The sequence below is a fragment of the Haemorhous mexicanus genome, chromosome 1, assembly GCF_027477595.1.
Source record: "Haemorhous mexicanus isolate bHaeMex1 chromosome 1, bHaeMex1.pri, whole genome shotgun sequence".
Lineage (NCBI taxonomy): Eukaryota > Metazoa > Chordata > Aves > Passeriformes > Fringillidae > Haemorhous > Haemorhous mexicanus.
Window position 1 is genome coordinate 138587261 of NC_082341.1, and position 10951 is coordinate 138598211.

Below are 10951 nucleotides of genomic sequence, written 5' to 3' on the forward strand. Positions count from 1 at the left end.
AGTTTCCCACTTCTATCAAATATCTGTTCACAACTGTATAATACTTAAAATGCAATAGGTTTTATATAGAGGTTTAATATGGCATAGAAGATGACAAAGCAATAGATTTCATAGTTTCCTCACCAAGTTAGATAATTCTATGTGGGAGTCTAGAACAGTTTGTACTTCTTCCCTTGGCGCATTTCTGTGTGATTCTCACCTCTCTGATACCCAAGCAGCAAAGAGCAGACCCCATAGCTGTAGATATCACAATCAGCTTCCAATTGTGCCTATCTTCTCTGTCCCTTCCTTGGTAAGGATTTACAGCAATGCTTCACCAGGACCAAGCAGCAATGCAAGAAAGAAGATACATGTGTCCAGCAAAAATGGTTCACCTTCAAAGGACAGGTTTATGGAATCTAGCTTAGCTGGCAGGAAAAAAATTACAGCTATCTGCTACTAATACCAAAGATAAATTAACTTCTGGCATTGTTTGCTTAATACCTGCCTATTTTTGATGTCTTGCTTAGGATGGGATGAGTCACACTGGGGACATCAGACTCTCTCCTTCTTTCCCCATTGGCCACACAGAGGCAGAATGTGATGACTGACTTGTGTTGAATTTCTACCTTCACAGCATCTGTGCTTAGGAGAAGCAGATCCAGACATAGCAGCCAGAAATAAGAATGAGGATTCCATAGTCCTTCAGTAGCAAGACGTATCTGAACTGCCTGTATAATTATCAGGACTGAGGGCAGCAGGCAGCCAATTACTGATGTAGGAGGAAATGGGTGTGAAATAATTTCCCAGATCTGACACACTATCATGTCAGGTCACTCCTCAGCCCAGCCCCAGGGAGAAAGAGAAGCAGCCATACTAATTAAACCACAGAGCACTGATGCCCCAAAATATGCCATGAGGTCACATGGAAAAGAAACAGCATTCTAGATCTGTAGAGGGTGCAGGGCACGGAAAAAGTTTGTCATAAGTGCTTGTCTGCTGGGACTATTCTTGTAACCAAGAACAGTTTATCAAATGCTATCCAAAATGTAGATATAATGGAAGTGATATTGACATAAAGATGGAATAGGTGAGTGGTGCTGGATGCCATTAATTTTATAGACATGGAGGTTTAGGATACCTTACTGAGGTGGGAGCAGGTTTGGCGCTGGTACAGTGTTTCAAGTGCAAGACTCATGAGCAGTGGCTGAAGTCACTTGGCTTTTTCAGCTTGGAGAAGGATAAGGAGTGACTCAACCACAGTCTAAAGCTTCCTCCCAGGGGCCAGTGGAGGGGAGTTGCTGATCTCCTCTTTGGGGAGCAGTGATAGGACATGGGGAAATGGAATGGAGCTGCACTAGTCAAAGTTCAGACTGAATATTAGGGAAAGGCTTTTCAACAAAAGGGTGGTTGCCCACTGGAACAGGCTCTCCATGGAAGCAGTCTTGAGTTCAGGGAGTGTCTGGAGGATGCTCTTAGTCACCTGGTTTAGGTAGTCCTGTGAGAAGCAGGGACTTGGACTCAATGCTCCTCAGGGATCCCTTCCAACTTGAGATATGGTTTCTTTGGACAGGTGTTAGGGCTCATGTAAGAGTTGTTAGTCAAGGTCCTTCTGTCTAGCTACAGTTTTGGTGAAGGAATTACCAGTGTTTTAAAGATGATATTTATATTAAGGTGACACCATTCACTGAAATGAAAATAAACCAAAACACCAAATCCTGCTAGGCCAAAACTCAACCAGTAGGTCCTGCTATGCTGATAGTGCAACTGACACATGAAGAAAAGGGCCAGTACTACCCTTGCCAGTGCATGTTAGATCCCCCCCTTTTGTTTCTCGTTTATTAGAATTTTTGCTGCAACATTCCTAAATACCAGCAGGACAGATCCCTGAAGATGAGGAAGAGTCATTTATATCAGGCACCATGTCTCAGGGACAGCACACTGTGAGATCTGCTGCTTGGGAAGAAGCTCAGTTAAGAAGCTTGAGGACTTTTGAAGTTTCTCCTTACAGTCTCCCACACACCGGAAATGACAAGAAGATTTTCTTTATCTAACAGTTTCTCAGCCCATATTCTGATTCCATACCAAATTCTGAGCTGTGATTTTGTGTTTTGGAACTTGTTCTCAAGAACTGCTTACTCTCAGATCTGCTAACCTGGCCTTCCAGACGCCTTAGTTACCATCTGCCACATGCCTGAGGTGTCAGTGCACACAGCCACACAACCAACAAATGAGTCCAGTCCTTCTCTGTGTTTTGGCTGTACAAACACTGTTTTGGCTCAACAGTCTGGAAGCCAGCAGCTCTGGCTCTCTAGGAACAGCCCTGGGGTAGGATGGCACTTCACCAACAGACAACTTGATTCTTCACTAGCAAAAATACAACTTGGAGAATTGACATTTTTTATATATCCTCATGTGCTTTGGCCATTGAAATAAAGTGACAGCTAAGAAGGGTGGATCTCAGAGTGAGCCAAGAAGCATTTGGGTAACATGAAGGGAAAAAGGCCACTTAAATCACTTAAAATGCAACCACATTTCTAAGTTGTCCTCCAAACACATGGGTCAGGTGATAGATGAAGAAATGTTGAATCCCCATTCATGCAGAAGTGACATATTCCTGTCAGCACCTTCAACTATCTTAAACAAAACAAAGCAAAACAATCTTGGCACAGTTCCAGCTCTGAAAGTTTCATTAAGGTGAAAAACTAAGGAAAATTAACATAAGAATTGTCATTTTAGATTGCTGTGAATTCTTCTAATTTCTAACCCAGGATTTCTTGTTTTCAATTAGCATGGTATCAGTAAAAATCACAGTATCTGTGCAGCTGTAGGACTAGTTTCTTTAGTTATACATGTTTAACTAAGAACATGTTTTTATATTGTTTTCTTTACCTGTTTAGGCACAGTTTTAATTTCCTGGTTTTCTTTAAGGAGGATCCAGAACCAAGATGCTTCCTTGTGACTTTTCCACATCTCATGCATATCTGATACTTAAAATATGAGCAGGTGCCTTAGGCAACAGATTCAGAACACAGTTTTCTTACACCCTCAGCAGCTTTGCTTTCCTAACCAGTGCTGAGTTACAAACTTAGTTGTGACAGCTGGGTGTCAACATCAAGCCACAGTTACAGTCCAAGATGGATACTCAGGCTGTGTTCAGACATCTAATTTAGGTGAAACTCAGAGGGCCAAAATTAACAGTCTATTTAATTGCACTCAATGAAGAGAGGAGAGCCTCCATGGTAACTCTAATTTAGGATCTTCTGGAAAGCCGTTTTGAACACTTTTCACTATCAGCTGCCTATGAGGTCTAAGGCAGTTCAGCTTCCATGGTAGGTAATGCAAATAGCTCCCAAAATGAGGATGCCACTACGGGTAAGACATAGAAGAATATCAGGTCCTTATTCCCTTCAGTACTTTTTGCTCCCAGAAGACACCTGGGAAAATCTCCCTCCTGAGAACCAAATGACAATGAAATTGAACATTGTGAAAGCAGAAATGTGGGGAAGAGAAAAAAATGGGCCCAGTGAAGCTTCTCTATCCTCTCATGCAAACCTCAGCCCTTCAGACTAACACCATGACTGACCTTGGTCTCAGTCAGAGGTCACAGCATGAGGTCTGGTCCTACTCCTGCTCTCAAACAGCTACTGGAGCTCCATTTGCAGACAGCAAAGTGTCAGCTGGCTGCTGGAGCCCTACAACAGCTTTGTCCTGGCATCCCTGCCTCCCTTCAGCCTCTGGCCCTTGTTCTAGGTCACATCTGCACTGCTCACTGAAGCATGCCAGCTCCATTTTGCAGGCCTGGAGACCCAGCAGAATGGTGTGCTTTGCATCCATACACCTGAACTCTCTTCCTTTCCTCTTGTTCATTCCTTGCCCCAAATAAATTTTCCTCTCCCAGATTTCTGGGAGCAAGGGCTCGCCAATGCCTCCATAAAGCCTTTCCTGGGAGAGTGCTGTCTCCTGTGGGTGAAACCATGGCAGGGGCCATGCCAGAGATGGCACAGTGAGGGTGGCACAAGCCAGGGTTTTAGGACAAGGCCTGTCCCTGCTTACAGATGCAGCCTGGCCACCTTGGCCAGGGGAGTGGGAAGGCACAGCCAGATGAGAGTCCAAGTGGATGAGCAGAGGGTAAATCAGTCCTTTTCAAACTGGGAACACAGCACTTCTTTTGCCAGGTTTGGAGCCTCTTCTTTCACTCCATGTGGTCTTAAAGAAATCTGTAAATAAATGCAAGGCTGTTAAGGGAGAAAGGCTGAAATCAACAAGAATTTTTAAATTAAAAGCTATTGTAAGATGGCCAGGCTCCCAGGCACTGTGAACAAAATTGGGAGTTTTGGTCTGAGGCACCCAAGGAGCTACTGCAGAGGGTCCAGAAGAGGCCCGGGAGATGATGTGGGGATGCAGCACCTCTCTTATAAGGAGAAACTGTGGGAGCTGGGCCTGTTTGGTCTGGAGAAGGCTGAGAGGGGGTCTTACCAACACATACAAATAGCTCAAAGGCAGGTGCTAAGAGGATGCTGCCAGGCTGTCTTTGGTGGTGCCCAGAGACAGGATGAGGAGCAATGGCCGCAAACTCAAAGACAAGAAGTACCACCTCAACATGAAGAAGAACTTCTTTACCTTGAGGGTAACAGAGCCCTGGAACTGGCTGCCCAGTAAGGTCATGGAGTCTCTCTCTCTGGAGACATTCAAAACCTCTCTGGACACGTTCCTGTGTCACCTGCTGTAGGTGACCCTGCCTTGGCAGAGTATTGAACTGAATGATCTCCAGAGATCAACAATTCTGTGATTTTGAAACCTCTGGATGGTGTTTAAGGAACACAGTGTGCTGCTGCCCCCACAGGAGAGATGGAAGGTCTGGGAGGAGAAGAAGGTACTAAAAAGCACTTTAGCACATACCCTGCTTCCCATCAGCAGGAAAGGTAAGAGCCAACAAGCTCGCTGATGAAATGCTGCAGGAAAAGTAAATTACAGGATCCATTCTCCACTTTTCCAGAAGTCTGTTGTCCTGGCTGAATATTTACCTTGTTCAAGTCCTACTTGTACAAGTTTGCAAAAGGAAAACAGACTCTTGGTCAGTCAATTAATCAGAATTAAAAAGGATAATGTGAATGAAACAAGCAAAGTAATTAAAGCCTGAGGAAAAGGCAAAAAACCAAAACACCTGCTAAGGTGTTAGTTATGTCCTCTCCACCCCTTGGCTACAACCACAGTGTTGTCTTGTCCTGTTCAGCACGTGTGATACAACCCCATTATTGTTTCAACAGGTAAAAAACCAAACAGCATGCTGGTGAGTTTTCTCATAAAGAGCCATCATTGATCTCAGTATTACAACCTCTCCTAACAAATTTCAGGAAGTGATGCAATTACTCAAGTTTCAGGTCTGAAAATGGTTTCTAGGCACAAGAGAAGATAAATTCTTTTATTAGGTCAGGTTACCCTGCTTCTATCCAAAGAATAGAATGTACTTTCCTCTGAAGCATTTAGCAGGGATGCTTGTCAAACTAAAGTGAAACAGGAGGCTGGGATCCAGGATGGTGACTCCCATGCTTTTCAAGGCCAGCTTTAGTCTTTCTGCTGTTCTGTCTTTAAGTATAACAGTGAAATTAGATGGCCCAAAGATGAGATGACTTGTTTGTAAGTCATCAATTGACACCTGCTTCCTTTCTCAAGTATCCTTACATCCAAATGTGATTTTGTCTTATATTTTACTATGCTATTATTTACTGACAACATGTATCCAGGTCATAACTGTTAATACTACTTGAATTGTTCAAGATAAATTCTTAAAAAAAAAAAAAAAAAAAAAAAAAAGTGGTTTCTTGAGTAAGGGCCAAGAAGAATATGGCAAATTGGATGGAAACAGCACACAATTCATGCAGAAAAGGAAAGTTAAGGAATAAATGCCTGCCTTGCAAGGCTCCACAATGGGCCATTGTCAATTGATGCCAAATCACATACATCATGTTCCCTGGAAGTGAAGATCTATTACCCAAAACTCCGCAGGGGAAGAATAAGCTGGAAGAAGCTGTGATGCAGTCATCTCCCCCTGAGCTTTCTCTGGAACTTTCCTTTGTTGGGAGAAGAGCTCAAGTCAGCCTCAGAGGAACCACTTGTGGGGGGTTGTGAAACCACACAGATCCCTTGAGATCTTCAGGGATGACGGGCATGGCTGAGTTGGATGCTGATCAGAATGTAGCTTTGAGACAAGACCTGCCCTCTATCATTGCTCCAGTCAGCACTGAGTGATGTTATGGTGGTTATGTTACCAAACCCTTTCAATTTGTGGTCTGAGAAGTGCCCTCTGCCAAGTGCTCCACTACCCTGGATGATTGGGACCCCTCATGACAGGTAAATAAACTACACATTGGTATCTGCATAAAGAGATACATTACCTCCCTCTGTCAGGTACCCCTGCGAGAACTGACTCTTCCAGCTTTTTCATCTAATGGCACTGGACAGATTTTGTGATGGTTGATCCCTTTTACAGATTGGGCTCTCTGCCTGCCCTGATGTCATGTTTTATTCCCTGCTGCATGAGTTTCCTAAATGCCTAGCCTGGGTTATGCATGCCCCTTAACTGCATCAACACCTCCCCTGTGTTTTGCAGTGCCTTCACCCAGGTACTGTAGCTTGAGGCTGCTCTTCTCTCTGGCAACTCTGTATGAATGTGACTCATCTCACCTAATTTCAGTGGTCAGCCAGATAGGCACGTGTCTTCTGGTCTCTCTGTATAGGCAGTGGAAATGGTACTTTTGAAACATACTTTAGACATCTTCTTGTCCTGGTTACAGGAAAAGTTTTGCACTATGTGGGTGTAACCCAAACTGTGTATTCTACTCCCCTCTATATAATTTCTGCCAAGCTGTTAACCAAGTGTCTTTTGCAGGAGCTGCCCAGTGCACATCTGACACCTCAGGCTACAAGCTGGGTGTTAAATGAAACAAAGGAGAAGAGGCAGGACTATGTTTCTTTTTGTTCACAAACAACTCAGCTGTGATAACTCCCTCCAGGGAAGTACCAGCATAGTCACACCCTTCCTGAGGGGGTCAGCTCTGCTAGTGGGCCATCATGGACACAATGGCACCACCATTCCCATCTGAACCTGACTGTACATAACTGGGAACTTGGGACATCACTAGCACCACTCAATGGATCCAGAGGATGACCAGAACTTCTACAAGACCACTGCTTTTGACTGCAGCCATCACTTCAACAGGACTGTAACCACCACCCTGACCAAGAGGGTGCAAGGCTGTACTCTGACTTAGTGGGTTTAAACCAGTTTTCTGGGCATCCTTGGATTTATTGTAATCTTTCTATTGCACTGTAACTCCAGCCTGAAATCTCTCTTAAGGTAACTGTGTGGGGTTCATTTCTCCTACTAGTTTACAATCAAACCAGCACAATCCTTTAAGAAGAAAATGAGTCATAGCTTAGCTGTACCTATTCTTGTCACTGGCTATAAAGGGAATAGCTCAGATGCACATCTAGCCCACTGGAACCCATGAACTGAGTCTTGCTGTTGACTCAAAAGGGCTTTTGACTGAAGCCTGCTACATTGCCCTGGAACTGAAGAGGCCCCACTGTGGCATCCACTCTGAAGCCACAGGAGATACATATTGAGTGCTGTAGGACAGCAGCTGGAATAACCTGTGGCTGAGGAAGGTGCTGTTATTGTCCAGACTGACACTTCCAGTAATGTGAGACTGTCTTACTGTGTTGTGCTAAAGGAAATCTGGTTTGTGTATGAGCTGCAGAAGTCACTTGCAGGCTAAGCTTTATTTTAGTGGACCATTTTTGTAAGACAGAGTTTAGCCTAAAATATACACATGACATTAGTTGAGAAAACCACAGACATGTAAGAAAGGTTTCTTTAAGAGTCTTATGGACAGCAACAGACCAGTCCAGCCCCAGGAGGGGACAGCACCATGTTCAGAACACAGTCAGAGGATGAGTGCTGGCTCCTGAGGCTGCTCCAGTGGCATGCAACCAAATAGGCACTGGAAGAAAGCAAGCCAGAACCCACTAAGATAAATAGATTATTTGTATTTCCTAAAGTTCTCCCTGTATGCTACTCCTGGGCTTTCTTTCCAAATTTTCAAACCTGGTCTATTCAGGAACAAAATGTCTGCTAATTGACAGGTCTCCAGCCCCTCAGAAAAGGCTCAACAAGACCAAAGGCAAAATGATAAGGCTTTCAGCACTTTCTGGTAATAAAATGGTAACTTTTTCTTTCCTCTTCTCTTTTCTCTTCTTTGATATTATTGGTTAACATGCTGCTAGCCTGCAGACATGATTCTTTCAGCATTACTGTTAGTTTTTAGGGCCTGGTTGTTGTACTGAAAAATTCCCTTCAGCATGAGGGAAGACTCGTGACTTCATACAGGAATATCAGAGAGGGGTTCTGTGGCCTAAATGTACTCATCCATTCTCACATTCATCTGTTTTGCTCTGCACTCAGAGGATGAGGAACTGATCATCTGTTTGAAATCAGATTTGTGCAAGCATGTTTGTAAACAAATATAGCAGATTTGTGTAGGTTTATTTTTAATATTAGATATTATTTCTAAAGCAGATTGAATTAAGCTGAATGCCATATTTCTGCCTATGCCACTCTCTCTGGCCATTCTATGGCTCTGCTATTAACCTTGGGTTGAAATGGCTACTATTTTACTTGAGCCTTATTTTTAGCCCAAGTTTGTAGAAAAGATGAATAAAGGAAGATGCTGGAACTTGCAAGTCAGTCTGCGTTTTCAGTACAAGCTGAGAACACAGAAAAACAATGCAAGAATTGTACCTTCTGTTTTAAAACAATTTACTGTTTTAACTTGAGGAGCTCACCCTGGAGATATCTGTCTCAGTTCCTTCTTTAATCAACATCACCAACAAAATTCCTATCGACTGTTGTGGTTAAAACTGTATCTGGTGGACATCTGTCCATTGATTTTAAGGACTTTGGAACCTCCGAGTGGAGAAAAGTATACAATGTTTTTTGGTTGGTTAGTTGGTTAGTTGTTTAAATATGGTGACTATTAGGATTAGCAAGACAAAAAGATACTTTCTTGAATTTTCTCCAGAATGTAACAAAGGTAAATAAAGTGTTACACTGATAGGGGAGACAATTTCCAGGATGGATGATGACAGAGCCATGGAGAGAAGCAATCAGCTGAGGGTGACTGATTGGAGAAAGATTTGCAGCTTCTGCTCTGAGTCACTAGGGGCCCTGCAGAGTCCCAGGAAACTGGTGGGAGATAACAGGCTTGCCTTGTGCACTGAAGAGTGGCAGGGCAGGAAACCAAAACATAAAACGTTTTATCTCCACTAAAACCTCTCATTTCCTATATTAAAAGGTTTTATCTCTAAAACAAATTTCAGTTTTAATGGTGGTCTGACTATTTTTGCTTTCCCTAGCCCAAGAGAGGAAAAGTGGAGAGTTATCTTTCATTAGTTTGTTCTATGCAAATTAGTTCTGAGGGCTTTGTGCCACCTGTGGAGAAAGAGGTTTTCCTTCTCATCTTTGTACTGCAGGATTCATTTATTCCACTGCAGATCACAGTATATTCGAATTACAGAAAAGAGTTCTACATCAGATGCTTGTGCTAAGTGTTTCTGGCACACGAGAGCAGAGCCACAGGCTGGCAGCAGCCTCTCCTGCCAGCGCACGCACAGCCCTTGGCTGCCTGTCCGTGTCAGGCTCTGCAGTCACACTCCCAGGCACGTGATGTGCAGGACACAGATGAGCTTCAGGTTAGATTATCTCACCCTTCAAGTGCAAGGCTCCATGGAAAGGGTGGCTGCAATGAGGTGCTCAGCCACCGCAGCACTTCTCTGAAAAGTCTTTTGCTGAACTGTGCTACATGCACTGCTTTTTTCCAGCTAGAAAAGGACATTATTTAGCAATGGGCTTTTATGTATTTCTCTGTGGTTTCTTCCATTCTACTTTTCCCTGTTGTTCAGCATTACCTTTTGCATGTACTGCATTTGACAGACAGAAGCCAGCCATGCACACACAGGGACAGTGAAGACGCCACTGTAGGCTAGGCAGTGAAATGAATCTGTTCAGTGGGCTCCTGACATCTTTCCCATCCTCTAGCTTTGATGGCATTTTTCCCTTTGGTAGATTTAAAATGCATCACAGTCCCACTTAACCCTGTTATGTGACCACTAAAATACATAGTTTAATATTCTGACCTTTTTCTTGGAGGAGAATTCCATATTAACATTTACTGAAGAATCAATACTTACAAATAACAGCCACAAAATAATTAGATAAAAGAAGGAGGGAAGACAAGATAAACTCTGGCAGTCTACTCAGGTTGCATTACTTTCTGTTCAGTTATTCATCTCACACAGAGTGCAAGCTAGATCCTAATATCTACAAACCTCTGATGTTAAGATGGTGCCCTTGTTTTTCAATCACTGCTGTCTAATAATTGCAGCAATGAGTTTCACTTCTCAGATGTATCTCCCCAACACCTATAAGGCAAGGGTGACTGTGTACAAAACATGTGCAGTACTGGACTGGATTTCAAATCTGTTTTTTAATTTCCAAGGGTTTGGGTATCAAAAACCTCAAACATGCAGTCACAGTATGGGCATTCAATGTTCTACATGCTCCAGACTAATTAATAACTGGGTTATTATATCAGTGGCTACTTGGTTGAATTGCCTGAAAGCTTTGCTCAGAAGGCAAATGCCAAATCCCAACTTTCATCACTGAAAATTGCATGACTATTTCTAGTCACTATGCAAGGGGGTTTTACCCCTGCATTATCTTGTTGGATCACCTTGGATAATTGAAACTGATTTCACAAATTCTTCTCTGGCCAACACTGAACCAAAGCTGCTGGAGACATTCTTAGAGCCAGCTCAATAGCCTTGGACACTGAAGTTTTCCTTTTACCTACTAAAGTAGTAGGTAAAGTAGTAATACAAATATCCCCATGTGGCCTTTAAGTGCTGCTAG